Below are 20577 nucleotides of genomic sequence, written 5' to 3'. Positions count from 1 at the left end.
GAACACTCGAACACCTATACGGATTATCCTGCACAGTGGCATATATGTAAATACGGGGTTTGCATACCATTTTTTTGCGCGTTACGGTTCGAACACTCGAACACCTATACGGATTCTCCTGCACAGTGGTAGATATGTAAATACGGGGTTTCCATACCATTTCTTGCGCATTACGGTTCGAACACTCGAACACCTATACGGATTCTCTTGCACAGTGGCAGATATGTAAATACGGGGTTTCCATACCATTTCTTGCGCATTACGGTTCGAACACAAGAACACCGATACGGATTCTCCTGCACAGTGGCAGATATGTCAATACGGGGTTTCCATACCATTTCTTGCGCATTACGGTTCGAACACCCGAACACCTATACGGATTCTCCTGCACAGTGGCAGATATGTAAATACGTGGTTTCCATACCATTTCTTGCGCATTACGGTTCGAACACCCGAACACCTATACGGATTCTACTACACAGTGGCAGATATGTAAATACGGGGTTGGCATACCATTTCTTGCGCATTACGCTTTGAACATTCGAACACCTATACGGATTCTCCTGCACAGTGGCAAATATGTAAATACGGGGTTTGCATACCATTTCTTGCGCATTACGCTTCGAACACCCGAACACCCATACGGATTCTCCTGCATAGTGGCAGATATGTAAATACGGGGTTTCCATACCATTTCATGCGCATTACGGTTCGAACACCCGAACACCTATACGGATTCTCCTGCACAGTGGCAGATATGTAAATACGGGGTTTCCATACCATTTCTTGCGCATTACGGTTCGAACACAAGAACACCGATACGGATTCTCCTGCACAGTGGCATATATGTAAATACGGGGTTTCCATACCATTTCTTGCGCATTACGGTTCGAACACCCGAACACCTATACGGATTCTCCTGCACAGTGGCAGATATGTAAATACGTGGTTTCCATACCATTTCTTGCGCATTACGGTTCGAACACCCGAACACCTATACGGATTCTCCTGCACAGTGGCAGATATGTAAATACGGGGTTGGCATACCATTTCTTGCGCATTACGCTTTGAACATTCGAACACCTATACGGATTCTCCTGCACAGTGGCAGATATGTAAATACGGGGCTTACATACCATTTCTTGCGCATTACGGTTCGAACACCCGAACACCTATACGGATTCTCCTGCACAGTGGCAGATATGTAAATACGGGGTTTACATACCATTTCTCACGCATTACGGTTCGAACACTCGAACTCCTATACGGATTCTCCTGCACAGTGGCAGATATGTAAATACGGGGTTTGCATACCATTTCTTGCGCATTACGGTTCGAACACTCGAACACCTATACGGATTCTCCTGCACAGTGGCAGATATGTAAATACGGGGTTTCCATAGCATTTCTTGCGCATTACAGTTCGAACACCCAAACACCTATACGGATTCTCCTGCACAGTGGCAGATATGTAAATACGATGTTTGCATACCATTTTTTGCGCATTACGCTTCGAACACCCGAACACCTATACGGATTCTCTTGTACAGTGGTAGATATGTAAATACGGGATTCCATATCATTTCTTGCGCATTACGGTTCGAACACTCGAACACCTATACGGATTCTCCTGCACAGTGGCAGATATGTAAATACGGGGTTTACATACCATTTCTCACGCATTACGGTTCGAACACTCGAACACCTATACGGATTATCCTGCACAGTGGCAGATATGTAAATACAGGGTTTGCATACCATTTTTTGCGCGTTATGGTTCGAACACTCGAACACCTATACAGATTCTCCTGCACAGTGGCAGATATGTAAATACGGGGTTTCCATACCATTTCTTGCGCATTACGGTTCGAACACTCGAACACCTATACGGATTCTCCTGCACAGTGGCAGATATGTAAATACGGGGTTTCCATACCATTTCTTGCGCATTACGGTTCGAACACTCGAACACCTATACGGATTCTCCTGCACAGTGGCAGATATGTAAATACGGGGTTTACATACCATTTCTCACGCATTACGGTTCGAACACTCGAACACCTATACGGATTCTCCTGCACCGTGGCAGATATGTAAATACGGGGTTTGCATACCATTTCTTGCGCATTACGGTTCGAACACTCGAACACCTATACGGATTCTCCTGCACAGTGGCAGATATGTAAATACAGGGTTTCCATACCATTTCTTGCGCATTACAGTTCGAACACTCGAACACCTATACGGATTCTCCTGCACCGTGGCAGATATGTAAATAAGGGGTTTCCATACCATTTTTTGCGCATTACGGTTCGAACACCCGAACACCTATACGGATTCTCCTACACAGTGGCAGATATGTAAATACGGGGTTTGCATACCATTTCTTGCGCATTACGGTTCGAACACCCGAACACCTATTCGGATTCTCCTGCACAGTGGCAGATATGTAAATACAGGGTTTACATACCATTTCTTGCGCATTACGGTTCGAACACCCGAACACACCTACACGGATTCTCCTGCACAGTGGCAGATATGTAAATACGGGGTTTGCATACCATTTCTTGCGCATTACGCTTCGAACACTCGAACACCTATACGGATTCTCTTGCACAGTGGCAGATATGTAAATACGGGGTTTCCGTATCATTTCTTGCGCATTACGGTTCGAACACTCGAACACCTATACGGATTCTCCTGCACAGTGGCAGATATGTAAATACGGGGTTTCCATACCATTTCTTGCGCATTACGGTTCTAACACTCGAACACCTATACTGATTCTCCTGCACAGTGGCAGATATGTAAATACGGGGTTTGCATACCATTTCTCACGCATTACGGTTCGAACACTCGAACACCTATACGGATTCTCCTGCACAGTGGCAGATATGTAAATACGGGGTTTGCATACCATTTCTTGCGCATTACGTTTCGAACACTCGAACACCTATACGGATTCTCTTGCACAGTGGCAGATATGTAAATATGGGATTTCCGTACCATTTCTTGCGCATTACGGTTCGAACACTCGAACAGCTATACGGATTCTCCTGCACAGTGGCAGATATGTAAATACGGGGTTTCCATACCATTTCTTGCGCATTACGGTTCGAACACTCGAACACCTATACGGATTCTCCTGCACAGTGGCAGATATGTAAATACGGGGTTTGCATACCATTTCTCACGCATTACGCTTCGAACAATCGAACACCTATACGGATTCTCCTGCACAGTGGCAGATATGTAAATACGGGGATTGCATACCATTTCTTGCGCATTACGGTACGAACACTCGAAAATCTATACGGATTCTCCTGCACAGTGGCAGATATGTAAATACGGGGTTTCCATACCATTTCTTGCGCATTACGGTTCGAACACTCGAACACCTATACGGATTCTCCTGCACAGTGGCAGATATGTAAATACGGGGTTTCCATACCATTTCTTGCGCATTACAGTTCGAACACTCGAACACCTATACGGATTCTCCTGCACAGTGGCAGATATGTAAATACGGGGTTTCCATACCATTTTTTGCGCATTACGGTTCGAACACCCGAACACCTATACGGATTCTCCTGCACAGTGGCAGATATGTAAATACGGGGTTTGCATACCATTTCTTGCGCATTACGGTTCGAACACTCGAACACCTATACGGATTCTCCTGCACAGTGGCAGATATGTAAATACGGGGTTTCCATACCATTTTTTGCGCATTACGGTTCGAACACCCGAACACCTATACGGATTATCCGGCACAGTGGCAGATATGTAAATACGGGGTTTGCATACCATTTCTTGCGCATTACGGTTCGAACACTCGAACACCTATACGGATTCTCCTGCACAGTGGCAGATATGTAAATACGGGGTTTCCATACCATTTCTTGCTCATTACAGTTCGAACACTCGAACACCTATACGGATTCTCCTGCACAGTGGCAGATATATAAATACGTGGTTTACATACCATTTCTTGCGCATTACGGTTCGAACACCCGAACAACTATACGGATTCTCCTGCACAGTGCCAAATATGTAAATACGGGGTTTGCATACCATTTCTTGCGCATTACGCTTCGAACACCCGAACACCTATACGGATTCTCCTGCACAGTGGCAGATATGTAAATACGGGGTTTCCATACCATTTCATGCGCATTACGGTTCGAACACCCGAACACCTATACGGATTCTCCTGCACAGTGGCAGATATGTAAATACGGGGTTTCCATACCATTTCTTGCGCATTACTGTTCGAACACCCGAACACCTATACGGATTCTACTGCACCGTGGCAGATATGTAAATACGGGGTTGGCATACCATTTCTTGCGCATTACGCTTTGAACACTCGAACACCTATACGGATTCTGCTGCACAGTGGCAGATATGTAAATACGGGGCTTACATACCATTTCTTGCGCATTACGGTTCGAACACCCGAACACCTATACGGATTCTCCTGCACAGTGGCAGATATGTAAATACGGGGTTTACATACCAGTTCTTGCGCATTACGCTTCGAACACCCGAACACCTATACGGATTCTCTTGCACAGTGGCAGATATGTAAATACGGGATTCCATATCATTTTTGCGCATTACGGTTCGAACACTCGAACACCTATACGGATTCTCCTGCACAGTGGCAGATATGTAAATACGGGGTTTACATACCATTTCTCACGCATTACGGTTCGAACACTCGAACACCTATACGGATTATCCTGCACAGTGGCAGATATGTAAATACGGGGTTTGCATACCATTTTTTTGCGCGTTACGGTTCGAACACTCGAACACCTATACGGATTCTCCTGCACAGTGGCAGATATGTAAATACGGGGTTTCCATACCATTTCTTGCGCATTACGGTTCGAACACTCGAACACCTATACGGATTCTCTTGCACAGTGGCAGATATGTAAATACGGGGTTTCTATACCATTTCTTGCGCATTACGGTTCGAACACAAGAACACCGATACGGATTCTCCTGCACAGTGGCAGATATGTAAATACGGGGTTTCCATACCATTTCTTGCGCATTACGGTTCGAACACCCGAACACCTATACGGATTCTCCTGCACAGTGGCAGATATGTAAATACGTGGTTTCCATACCATTTCTTGCGCATTACGGTTCGAACACCCGAACACCTATACGGATTCTACTGCACAGTGGCAGATATGTAAATACGGGGTTGGCATACCATTTCTTGCGCATTACGCTTTGAACATTCGAACACCTATACGGATTCTCCTGCACAGTGGCAAATATGTAAATACGGGGTTTGCATACCATTTCTTGCGCATTACGCTTCGAACACCCGAACACCTATACGGATTCTCCTGCATAGTGGCAGATATGTAAATACGGGGTTTCCATACCATTTCATGCGCATTACGGTTCGAACACCCGAACACCTATACGGATTCTCCTGCACAGTGGCAGATATGTAAATACGGGGTTTCCATACAATTTCTTGCGCATTACGGTTCGAACACCCGAACACCTATACGGATTCTACTGCACCGTGGCAGATATGTAAATACGGGGTTGGCATACCATTTCTTGCGCATTACGCTTTGAACACTCGAACACCTATACGGATTCTCCTGCACAGTGGCAGATATGTAAATACGGGGCTTACATACCATTTCTTGCGCATTACGGTTCGAACACCCGAACACCTATACGGATTCTCCTGCACAGTGGCAGATATGTAAATACGGGGTTTACATACCAGTTCTTGCGCATTACGCTTCGAACACCCGAACACCTATACGGATTCTCTTGCACAGTGGCAGATATGTAAATACGGGATTCCATATCATTTCTTGCGCATTACGGTTCGAACACTCGAACAGCTATACGGATTCTCCTGCACAGTGGCAGATATGTAAATACGGGGTTTCCATACCATTTCTTGCGCATTACGGTTCGAACACTCGAACACCTATACGGATTCTCCTGCACAGTGGCAGATATGTAAATACGGGGTTTGCATACCATTTCTCACGCATTACGCTTCGAACAATCGAACACCTATACGGATTCTCCTGCACAGTGGCAGATATGTAAATACGGGGATTGCATACCATTTCTTGCGCATTACGGTACGAACACTCGAAAATCTATACGGATTCTCCTGCACAGTGGCAGATATGTAAATACGGGGTTTCCATACCATTTCTTGCGCATTACGGTTCGAACACTCGAACACCTATACGGATTCTCCTGCACAGTGGCAGATATGTAAATACGGGGTTTCCATACCATTTCTTGCGCATTACAGTTCGAACACTCGAACACCTATACGGATTCTCCTGCACAGTGGCAGATATGTAAATACGGGGTTTCCATACCATTTTTTGCGCATTACGGTTCGAACACCCGAACACCTATACGGATTCTCCTGCACAGTGGCAGATATGTAAATACGGGGTTTGCATACCGTTTCTTGCGCATTACGGTTCGAACACTCGAACACCTATACGGATTCTCCTGCACAGTGGCAGATATGTAAATACGGGGTTTCCATACCATTTTTTGCGCATTACGGTTCGAACACCCGAACACCTATACGGATTATCCGGCACAGTGGCAGATATGTAAATACGGGGTTTGCATACCATTTCTTGCGCATTACGGTTCGAACACTCGAACACCTATACGGATTCTCCTGCACAGTGGCAGATATGTAAATACGGGGTTTCCATACCATTTCTTGCGCATTACGGTTCGAACACTCGAACACCTATACGGATTCTCCTGCACAGTGGCAGATATGTAAATACGGGGTTTCCATACCATTTCTTGCTCATTACAGTTCGAACACTCGAACACCTATACGGATTCTCCTGCACAGTGGCAGATATATAAATACGTGGTTTACATACCATTTCTTGCGCATTACGGTTCGAACACCCGAACGACTATACGGATTCTCCTGCACAGTGGCAAATATGTAAATACGGGGTTTGCATACCATTTCTTGCGCATTACGCTTCGAACACCCGAACACCTATACGGATTCTCCTGCACAGTGGCAGATATGTAAATACGGGGTTTCCATACCATTTCATGCGCATTACGGTTCGAACACCCGAACACCTATACGGATTCTCCTGCACAGTGGCAGATATGTAAATACGGGGTTTCCATACCATTTCTTGCGCATTACTGTTCGAACACCCGAACACCTATACGGATTCTACTGCACCGTGGCAGATATGTAAATACGGGGTTGGCATACCATTTCTTGCGCATTACGCTTTGAACACTCGAACACCTATACGGATTCTGCTGCACTGTGGCAGATATGTAAATACGGGGCTTACATACCATTTCTTGCGCATTACGGTTCGAACACCCGAACACCTATACGGATTCTCCTGCACAGTGGCAGATATGTAAATACGGGGTTTACATACCAGTTCTTGCGCATTACGCTTCGAACACCCGAACACCTATACGGATTCTCTTGCACAGTGGCAGATATGTAAATACGGGATTCCATATCATTTCTTGCGCATTACGGTTCGAACACTCGAACACCTATACGGATTCTCCTGCACAGTGGCAGATATGTAAATACGGGGTTTACATACCATTTCTCACGCATTACGGTTCGAACACTCGAACACCTATACGGATTATCCTGCACAGTGGCAGATATGTAAATACGGGGTTTGCATACCATTTTTTTGCGCGTTACGGTTCGAACACTCGAACACCTATACGGATTCTCCTGCACAGTGGCAGATATGTAAATACGGGGTTTCCATACCATTTCTTGCGCATTACGGTTCGAACACTCGAACACCTATACGGATTCTCTTGCACAGTGGCAGATATGTAAATACGGGGTTTCCATACCATTTCTTGCGCATTACGGTTCGAACACAAGAACACCGATACGGATTCTCCTGCACAGTGGCAGATATGTAAATACGGGGTTTCCATACCATTTCTTGCGCATTACGGTTCGAACACCCGAACACCTATACGGATTCTCCTGCACAGTGGCAGATATGTAAATACGTGGTTTCCATACCATTTCTTGCGCATTACGGTTCGAACACCCGAACACCTATACGGATTCTACTGCACAGTGGCAGATATGTAAATACGGGGTTGGCATACCATTTCTTGCGCATTACGCTTTGAACATTCGAACACCTATACGGATTCTCCTGCACAGTGGCAAATATGTAAATACGGGGTTTGCATACCATTTCTTGCGCATTACGCTTCGAACACCCGAACACCTATACGGATTCTCCTGCATAGTGGCAGATATGTAAATACGGGGTTTCCATACCATTTCATGCGCATTACGGTTCGAACACCCGAACACCTATACGGATTCTCCTGCACAGTGGCAGATATGTAAATACGGGGTTTCCATACAATTTCTTGCGCATTACGGTTCGAACACCCGAACACCTATACGGATTCTACTGCACCGTGGCAGATATGTAAATACGGGGTTGGCATACCATTTCTTGCGCATTACGCTTTGAACACTCGAACACCTAAACGGATTCTCCTGCACAGTGGCAGATATGTAAATACGGGGCTTACATACCATTTCTTGCGCATTACGGTTCGAACACCCGAACACCTATACGGATTCTCCTGCACAGTGGCAGATATGTAAATACGGGGTTTACATACCAGTTCTTGCGCATTACGCTTCGAACACCCGAACACCTATACGGATTCTCTTGCACAGTGGCAGATATGTAAATACGGGATTCCATATCATTTCTTGCGCATTACGGTTCGAACACTCGAACACCTATACGGATTCTCCTGCACAGTGGCAGATATGTAAATACGGGGTTTACATAACATTTCTCACGCATTACGGTTCGAACACTCGAACACCTATACGGATTATCCTGCACAGTGGCAGATATGTAAATACGGGGTTTGCATACCATTTTTTTGCGCGTTACGGTTCGAACACTCGAACACCTATACGGATTCTCCTGCACAGTGGTAGATATGTAAATACGGGGTTTCCATACCATTTCTTGCGCATTACGGTTCGAACACTCGAACACCTATACGGATTCTCTTGCACAGTGGCAGATATGTAAATACGGGGTTTCCATACCATTTCTTGTGCATTACGGTTCGAACACAAGAACACCGATACGGATTCTCCTGCACAGTGGCAGATATGTCAATACGGGGTTTCCATACCATTTCTTGCGCATTACGGTTCGAACACCCGAACACCTATACGGATTCTCCTGCACAGTGGCAGATATGTAAATACGTGGTTTCCATACCATTTCTTGCGCATTACGGTTCGAACACCCGAACACCTATACGGATTCTACTGCACAGTGGCAGATATGTAAATACGGGGTTGGCATACCATTTCTTGCGCATTACGCTTTGAACATTCGAACACCTATACGGATTCTCCTGCACAGTGGCAAATATGTAAATACGGGGTTTGCATACCATTTCTTGCGCATTACGCTTCGAACACCCGAACACCTATACGGATTCTCCTGCATAGTGGCAGATATGTAAATACGGGGTTTCCATACCATTTCATGCGCATTACGGTTCGAACACCCGAACACCTATACGGATTCTCCTGCACAGTGGCAGATATGTAAATACGGGGTTTCCATACCATTTCTTGCGCATTACGGTTCGAACACAAGAACACCGATACGGATTCTCCTGCACAGTGGCATATATGTAAATACGGGGTTTCCATACCATTTCTTGCGCATTACGGTTCGAACACCCGAACACCTATACGGATTCTCCTGCACAGTGGCAGATATGTAAATACGTGGTTTCCATACCATTTCTTGCGCATTACGGTTCGAACACCCGAACACCTATACGGATTCTCCTGCACAGTGGCAGATATGTAAATACGGGGTTGGCATACCATTTCTTGCGCATTACGCTTTGAACATTCGAACACCTATACGGATTCTCCTGCACAGTGGCAGATATGTAAATACGGGGCTTACATACCATTTCTTGCGCATTACGGTTCGAACACCCGAACACCTATACGGATTCTCCTGCACAGTGGCAGATATGTAAATACGGGGTTTACATACCATTTCTCACGCATTACGGTTCGAACACTCGAACTCCTATACGGATTCTCCTGCACAGTGGCAGATATGTAAATACGGGGTTTGCATACCATTTCTTGCGCATTACGGTTCGAACACTCGAACACCTATACGGATTCTCCTGCACAGTGGCAGATATGTAAATACGGGGTTTCCATAGCATTTCTTGCGCATTACAGTTCGAACACCCAAACACCTATACGGATTCTCCTGCACAGTGGCAGATATGTAAATACGATGTTTGCATACCATTTTTTGCGCATTACGCTTCGAACACCCGAACACCTATACGGATTCTCTTGTACAGTGGTAGATATGTAAATACGGGATTCCATATCATTTCTTGCGCATTACGGTTCGAACACTCGAACACCTATACGGATTCTCCTGCACAGTGGCAGATATGTAAATACGGGGTTTACATACCATTTCTCACGCATTACGGTTCGAACACTCGAACACCTATACGGATTATCCTGCACAGTGGCAGATATGTAAATACGGGGTTTGCATACCATTTTTTGCGCGTTATGGTTCGAACACTCGAACACCTATACAGATTCTCCTGCACAGTGGCAGATATGTAAATACGGGGTTTCCATACCATTTCTTGCGCATTACGGTTCGAACACTCGAACACCTATACGGATTCTCTTGCACAGTGGCAGATATGTAAATACGGGGTTTCCATACCATTTCTTGCGCATTACGGTTCGAACACTCGAACACCTATACGGATTCTCCTGCACAGTGGCAGATATGTAAATACGGGGTTTACATACCATTTCTCACGCATTACGGTTCGAACACTCGAACACCTATACGGATTCTCCTGCACCGTGGCAGATATGTAAATACGGGGTTTGCATACCATTTCTTGCGCATTATGGTTCGAACACTCGAACACCTATACGGATTCTCCTGCACAGTGGCAGATATGTAAATACGGGGTTTCCATACCATTTCTTGCGCATTACAGTTCGAACACTCGAACACCTATACGGATTCTCCTGCACCGTGGCAGATATGTAAATAAGGGGTTTCCATACCATTTTTTGCGCATTACGGTTCGAACACCCGAACACCTATACGGATTCTCCTACACAGTGGCAGATATGTAAATACGGGGTTTGCATACCATTTCTTGCGCATTACGGTTCGAACACCCGAACACCTATTCGGATTCTCCTGCACAGTGGCAGATATGTAAATACAGGGTTTACATACCATTTCTTGCGCATTACGGTTCGAACACCCGAACACACCTACACGGATTCTCCTGCACAGTGGCAGATATGTAAATACGGGGTTTGCATACCATTTCTTGCGCATTACGCTTCGAACACTCGAACACCTATACGGATTCTCTTGCACAGTGGCAGATATGTAAATACGGGGTTTCCGTATCATTTCTTGCGCATTACGGTTCGAACACTCGAACACCTATACGGATTCTCCTGCACAGTGGCAGATATGTAAATACGGGGTTTCCATACCATTTCTTGCGCATTACGGTTCTAACACTCGAACACCTATACGGATTCTCCTGCACAGTGGCAGATATGTAAATACGGGGTTTGCATACCATTTCTCACGCATTACGGTTCGAACACTCGAACACCTATACGGATTCTCCTGCACAGTGGCAGATATGTAAATACGGGGTTTGCATACCATTTCTTGCGCATTACGTTTCGAACACTCGAATACCTATACGGATTCTCTTGCACAGTGGCAGATATGTAAATATGGGATTTCCGTACCATTTCTTGCGCATTACGGTTCGAACACTCGAACACCTATACGGATTCTCCTGCACAGTGGCAGATATGTAAATACGGGGTTTCCATACCATTTCTTGCGCATTACGGTTCGAACACTCGAACACCTATACGGATTCTCCTGCACAGTGGCAGATATGTAAATACGGGGTTTGCATACCATTTCTCACGCATTACGCTTCGAACAATCGAACACCTATACGGATTCTCCTGCACAGTGGCAGATATGTAAATACGGGGATTGCATACCATTTCTTGCGCATTACGGTACGAACACTCGAAAATCTATACGGATTCTCCTGCACAGTGGCAGATATGTAAATACGGGGTTTCCATACCATTTCTTGCGCATTACGGTTCGAACACTCGAACACCTATACGGATTCTCCTGCACAGTGGCAGATATGTAAATACGGGGTTTCCATACCATTTCTTGCGCATTACAGTTCGAACACTCGAACACCTATACGGATTCTCCTGCACAGTGGCAGATATGTAAATACGGGGTTTCCATACCATTTTTTGCGCATTACGGTTCGAACACCCGAACACCTATACGGATTCTCCTGCACAGTGGCAGATATGTAAATACGGGGTTTGCATACCATTTCTTGCGCATTACGGTTCGAACACTCGAACACCTATACGGATTCTCCTGCACAGTGGCAGATATGTAAATACGGGGTTTCCATACCATTTTTTGCGCATTACGGTTCGAACACCCGAACACCTATACGGATTATCCGGCACAGTGGCAGATATGTAAATACGGGGTTTGCATACCATTTCTTGCGCATTACGGTTCGAACACTCGAACACCTATACGGATTCTCCTGCACAGTGGCAGATATGTAAATACGGGGTTTCCATACCATTTCTTGCGCATTACGGTTCGAACACTCGAACACCTATACGGATTCTCCTGCACAGTGGCAGATATGTAAATACGGGGTTTCCATACCATTTCTTGCTCATTACAGTTCGAACACTCGAACACCTATACGGATTCTCCTGCACAGTGGCAGATATATAAATACGTGGTTTACATACCATTTCTTGCGCATTACGGTTCGAACACCCGAACAACTATACGGATTCTCCTGCACAGTGGCAAATATGTAAATACGGGGTTTGCATACCATTTCTTGCGCATTACGCTTCGAACACCCGAACACCTATACGGATTCTCCTGCACAGTGGCAGATATGTAAATACGGGGTTTCCATACCATTTCATGCGCATTACGGTTCGAACACCCGAACACCTATACGGATTCTCCTGCACAGTGGCAGATATGTAAATACGGGGTTTCCATACCATTTCTTGCGCATTACTGTTCGAACACCCGAACACCTATACGGATTCTACTGCACCGTGGCAGATATGTAAATACGGGGTTGGCATACCATTTCTTGCGCATTACGCTTTGAACACTCGAACACCTATACGGATTCTGCTGCACAGTGGCAGATATGTAAATACGGGGCTTACATACCATTTCTTGCGCATTACGGTTCGAACACCCGAACACCTATACGGATTCTCCTGCACAGTGGCAGATATGTAAATACGGGGTTTACATACCAGTTCTTGCGCATTACGCTTCGAACACCCGAACACCTATACGGATTCTCTTGCACAGTGGCAGATATGTAAATACGGGATTCCATATCATTTCTTGCGCATTACGGTTCGAACACTCGAACACCTATACGGATTCTCCTGCACAGTGGCAGATATGTAAATACGGGGTTTACATACCATTTCTCACGCATTACGGTTCGAACACTCGAACACCTATACGGATTATCCTGCACAGTGGCAGATATGTAAATACGGGGTTTGCATACCATTTTTTTGCGCGTTACGGTTCGAACACTCGAACACCTATACGGATTCTCCTGCACAGTGGCAGATATGTAAATACGGGGTTTCCATACCATTTCTTGCGCATTACGGTTCGAACACTCGAACACCTATACGGATTCTCTTGCACAGTGGCAGATATGTAAATACGGGGTTTCCATACCATTTCTTGCGCATTACGGTTCGAACACAAGAACACCGATACGGATTCTCCTGCACAGTGGCAGATATGTAAATACGGGGTTTCCATACCATTTCTTGCGCATTACGGTTCGAACACCCGAACACCTATACGGATTCTCCTGCACAGTGGCAGATATGTAAATACGTGGTTTCCATACCATTTCTTGCGCATTACGGTTCGAACACCCGAACACCTATACGGATTCTACTGCACAGTGGCAGATATGTAAATACGGGGTTGGCATACCATTTGTTGCGCATTACGCTTTGAACATTCGAACACCTATACGGATTCTCCTGCACAGTGGCAAATATGTAAATACGGGGTTTGCATACCATTTCTTGCGCATTACGCTTCGAACACCCGAACACCTATACGGATTCTCCTGCATAGTGGCAGATATGTAAATACGGGGTTTCCATACCATTTCATGCGCATTACGGTTCGAACACCCGAACACCTATACGGATTCTCCTGCACAGTGGCAGATATGTAAATACGGGGTTTCCATACAATTTCTTGCGCATTACGGTTCGAACACCCGAACACCTATACGGATTCTACTGCACCGTGGCAGATATGTAAATACGGGGTTGGCATACCATTTTTGCGCATTACGCTTTGAACACTCGAACACCTATACGGATTCTCCTGCACAGTGGCAGATATGTAAATACGGGGCTTACATACCATTTCTTGCGCATTACGGTTCGAACACCCGAACACCTATACGGATTCTCCTGCACAGTGGCAGATATGTAAATACGGGGTTTATATACCAGTTCTTGCGCATTACGCTTCGAACACCCGAACACCTATACGGATTCTCTTGCACAGTGGCAGATATGTAAATACGGGATTCCATATCATTTCTTGCGCATTACGGTTCGAACACTCGAACACCTATACGGATTCTCCTGCACAGTGGCAGATATGTAAATACGGGGTTTACATAACATTTCTCACGCATTACGGTTCGAACACTCGAACACCTATACGGATTATCCTGCACAGTGGCAGATATGTAAATACGGGGTTTGCATACCATTTTTTTGCGCGTTACGGTTCGAACACTCGAACACCTATACGGATTCTCCTGCACAGTGGTAGATATGTAAATACGGGGTTTCCATACCATTTCTTGCGCATTACGGTTCGAACACTCGAACACCTATACGGATTCTCTTGCACAGTGGCAGATATGTAAATACGGGGTTTCCATACCATTTCTTGCGCATTACGGTTCGAACACAAGAACACCGATACGGATTCTCCTGCACAGTGGCAGATATGTCAATACGGGGTTTCCATACCATTTCTTGCGCATTACGGTTCGAACACCCGAACACCTATACGGATTCTCCTGCACAGTGGCAGATATGTAAATACGTGGTTTCCATACCATTTCTTGCGCATTACGGTTCGAACACCCGAACACCTATACGGATTCTACTGCACAGTGGCAGATATGTAAATACGGGGTTGGCATACCATTTCTTGCGCATTACGCTTTGAACATTCGAACACCTATACGGATTCTCCTGCACAGTGGCAAATATGTAAATACGGGGTTTGCATACCATTTCTTGCGCATTACGCTTCGAACACCCGAACACCTATACGGATTCTCCTGCATAGTGGCAGATATGTAAATACGGGGTTTCCATACCATTTCATGCGCATTACGGTTCGAACACCCGAACACCTATACGGATTCTCCTACACAGTGGCAGATATGTAAATACGGGGTTTCCATACCATTTCTTGCGCATTACGGTTCGAACACAAGAACACCGATACGGATTCTCCTGCACAGTGGCATATATGTAAATACGGGGTTTCCATACCATTTCTTGCGCATTACGGTTCGAACACCCGAACACCTATACGGATTCTCCTGCACAGTGGCAGATATGTAAATACGTGGTTTCCATACCATTTCCTGCGCATTACGGTTCGAACACCCGAACACCTATACGGATTCTCCTGCACAGTGGCAGATATGTAAATACGGGGTTGGCATACCATTTCTTGCGCATTACGCTTTGAACATTCGAACACCTATACGGATTCTCCTGCACAGTGGCAGATATGTAAATACGGGGCTTACATACCATTTCTTGCGCATTACGGTTCGAACACCCGAACACCTATACGGATTCTCCTGCACAGTGGCAGATATGTAAATACGGGGTTTACATACCATTTCTCACGCATTACGGTTCGAACACTCGAACTCCTATACGGATTCTCCTGCACAGTGGCAGATATGTAAATACGGGGTTTGCATACCATTTCTTGCGCATTACGGTTCGAACACTCGAACACCTATACGGATTCTCCTGCACAGTGGCAGATATGTAAATACGGGGTTTCCATAGCATTTCTTGCGCATTACAGTTCGAACACCCAAACACCTATACGGATTCTCCTGCACAGTGGCAGATATGTAAATACGATGTTTGCATACCATTTTTTGCGCATTACGCTTCGAACACCCGAACACCTATACGGATTCTCTTGTACAGTGGTAGATATGTAAATACGGGATTCCATATCATTTCTTGCGCATTACGGTTCGAACACTCGAACACCTATACGGATTCTCCTGCACAGTGGCAGATATGTAAATACGGGGTTTACATACCATTTCTCACGCATTACGGTTCGAACACTCGAACACCTATACGGATTATCCTGCACAGTGGCAGATATGTAAATACGGGGTTTGCATACCATTTTTTGCGCGTTATGGTTCGAACACTCGAACACCTATACAGATTCTCCTGCACAGTGGCAGATATGTAAATACGGGGTTTCCATACCATTTCTTGCGCATTACGGTTCGAACACTCGAACACCTATACGGATTCTCTTGCACAGTGGCAGATATGTAAATACGGGGTTTCCATACCATTTCTTGCGCATTACGGTTCGAACACAAGAACACCGATACGGATTCTCCTGCACAGTGGCAGATATGTAAATACGGGGTTTCCATACCATTTCTTGCGCATTACGGTTCGAACACCCGAACACCTATACGGATTCTCCTGCACAGTGGCAGATATGTAAATACGTGGTTTCCATACCATTTCTTGCGCATTACGGTTCGAACACCCGAACACCTATACGGATTCTACTGCACCGTGGCAGATATGTAAATACGGGGTTGGCATACCATTTCTTGCGCATTACGCTTTGAACACTCGAATACCTATACGGATTCTCCTGCACAGTGGCAGATTTGTAAATACGGGGCTTACATACCATTTCTTGCGCATTACGGTTCGAACACCCGAACACCTATACGGATTCTCCTGCACAGTGGCAGATATGTAAATACGGGGTTTACATACCAGTTCTTGCGCATTACGGTTCGAACACCCGAACACCTATACGGATTCTCCTGCACAGTGGCAGATATGTAAATACGGTGTTTGCATACCATTTCTTGCGCATTACGGTTCGAACACTCGAACACCTATACGGATTCTCCTGCACAGTGACAGATATGTAAATACGGGGTTTCCATACCATTTCTTGCGCATTACGGTTCGCACACTCGAACACCTATACGGATTCTCCTGCACAGTGGCAGATATGTAAATATGGGGTTTACATACCATTTCTCACGCATTACGGTTCGAACACTCGAACACCTATACGGATTCTCCTGCACCGTGGCAGATATGTAAATACGGGGTTTGCATACCATTTCTTGCGCATTACGGTTCGAACACTCGAACACCTATACGGATTCTCCTGCACAGTGGCAGATATGTAAATACGGGGTTTCCATACCATTTCTTGCGCATTACAGTTCGAACACTCGAACACCTATACGGATTCTCCTGCACCGTGGCAGATATGTAAATAAGGGGTTTCCATACCATTTTTTGCGCATTACGGTTCGAACACCCGAACACCTATACGGATTCTCCTACACAGTGGCAGATATGTAAATACGGGGTTTCCGTACCATTTCTTGCGCATTACGGTTCGAACACCCGAACACCTATACGGATTCTCCTGCACAGTGGCAGATATGTAAATACGGGGTTTACATACCATTTCTTGCGCATTACGGTTCGAACACCCGAACACCTATACGGATTCTCCTGCACAGTGGCAGATATGTAAATACGGGGTTTACATACCAGTTCTTGCGCATTACGCTTCGAACACCCGAACACCTATACGGATTCTCTTGCACAGTGGCAGATATGTAAATACGGGATTCCATATCATTTCTTGCGCATTACGGTTCGAACACTCGAACACCTATACGGATTCTCCTGCACAGTGGCAGATATGTAAATACGGGGTTTACATACCATTTCTCACGCATTACGGTTCGAACACTCGAACACCTATACGGATTATCCTGCACAGTGGCAGATATGTAAATACGGGGTTTGCATACCATTTTTTTGCGCGTTACGGTTCGATCACTCGAACACCTATACGGATTCTCCTGCACAGTGGCAGATATGTAAATACGGGGTTTCCATACCATTTCTTGCGCATTACGGTTCGAACACTCGAACACCTATACGGATTCTCTTGCACAGTGGCAGATATGTAAAAACGGGGTTTCCATACCATTTCTTGCGCATTACGGTTCGAACACAGGAACACCGATACGGATTCTCCTGCACAGTGGCAGATATGTAAATACGGGGTTTCCATACCATTTCTTGCGCATTACGGTTCGAACACCCGAACACCTATACGGATTCTCCTGCACAGTGGCAGATATGTAAATACGTGGTTTCCATACCATTTCTTGCGCATTACGGTTCGAACACCCGAACACCTATACGGATTCTACTGCACCGTGGCAGATATGTAAATACGGGGTTGGCATACCATTTCTTGCGCATTACGCTTTGAACACTCGAACACCTATACGGATTCTCCTGCACAGTGGCAGATATGTAAATACGGGGCTTACATACCATTTCTTGCGCATTACGGTTCGAACACCCGAACACCTATACGGATTCTCCTGCACAGTGGCAGATATGTAAATACGGGGTTTACATATCAGTTCTTGCGCATTACGGTTCGAACACCCGAACACCTATACGGATTCTCCTGCACAGTGGCAGATATGTAAATACGGTGTTTGCATACCATTTCTTGCGCATTACGGTTCGAACACTCGAACACCTATACGGATTCTCCTGCATAGTGGCAGATATGTAAATACGGGGTTTCCATACCATTTCTTGCGCATTACGGTTCGAACACCCGAACACCTATACGGATTCTCCTGCACAGTGGCAGATATGTAAATACGGGGTTTACATACCATTTCTTGCGCATTACGGTTCGAACACCCGAACACCTATACGGATTCTACTGCACAGTGGCAGATATGTAAATACGGGGTTGGCATACCATTTCTTGCGCATTACGCTTTGAACATTCGAACACCTATACGGATTCTCCTGCACAGTGGCAAATATGTAAATACGGGGTTTCCATACCATTTCTTGCGCATTACGGTTCGAACACCCGAACACCTATACGGATTCTCCTGCACAGTGGCAGATATGTAAATACGTGGTTTCCATACCATTTCTTGCGCATTACGGTTCGAACACCCGAACACCTATACGGATTCTACTGCACAGTGCCAGATTTGTAAATACGGGGTTGGCATACCATTTCTTGCGCATTACGCTTTGAACATTCGAACACCTATACGGATTCTCCTGCACAGTGGCAAATATGTAAATACGGGGTTTGCATACCATTTCTTGCGCATTACGCTTCGAACACCCGAACACCTATACGGATTCTCCTGCACAGTGGCAGATATGTAAATACGGGGTTTCCATACCATTTCATGCGCATTACGGTTCGAACACCCGAACACCTATACGGATTCTCCTGCACAGTGGCAGATATGTAAATACGGGGTTTCCATACCATTTCTTGCGCATTACGGTTCGAACACCCGAACACCTATACGGATTCTCCTGCACAGTGGCAGATATGTAAATACGTTGTTTGCATACCATTTCTTGCGCATTACGGTTCGAACACACGAACACCTATACGGATTCTCCTGCACAGTGGCAGATATGTAAATACGGGGTTTACATACCATTTCTTGCGCATTACGGTTCGAACACCCGAACACACCTACACGGATTCTCCTGCACAGTGGCAGATATGTAAATACGGGGTTTGCATACCATTTCTTGCGCATTACGCTTCGAACACTCGAACACCTATACGGATTCTCTTGCACAGTGGCAGATATGTAAATACGGGGTTTCCGTACCATTTCTTGCGCATTACGGTTCGAACACCCGAACACCTATACGGATTCTCCTGCACAGTGGCAGATATGTAAATACGGGGTTTACATACCATTTCTTGCGCATTACGGTTCGAACACCCGAACACCTATACGGATTCTCCTGCACAGTGGCAGATATGTAAATACGGGGTTTACATACCAGTTCTTGCGCATTACGCTTCGAACACCCGAACACCTATACGGATTCTCTTGCACAGTGGCAGATATGTAAATACGGGATTCCATATCATTTCTTGCGCATTACGGTTCGAACACTCGAACACCTAT

The sequence above is a fragment of the Camellia sinensis genome, unplaced genomic scaffold (genome assembly GCF_055761805.1).
Source record: "Camellia sinensis isolate YWXY unplaced genomic scaffold, ASM5576180v1 Unanchor13, whole genome shotgun sequence".
Classification (NCBI taxonomy): domain Eukaryota; kingdom Viridiplantae; phylum Streptophyta; class Magnoliopsida; order Ericales; family Theaceae; genus Camellia; species Camellia sinensis.
Note: the sequence above shows the minus strand (reverse complement) of the source record.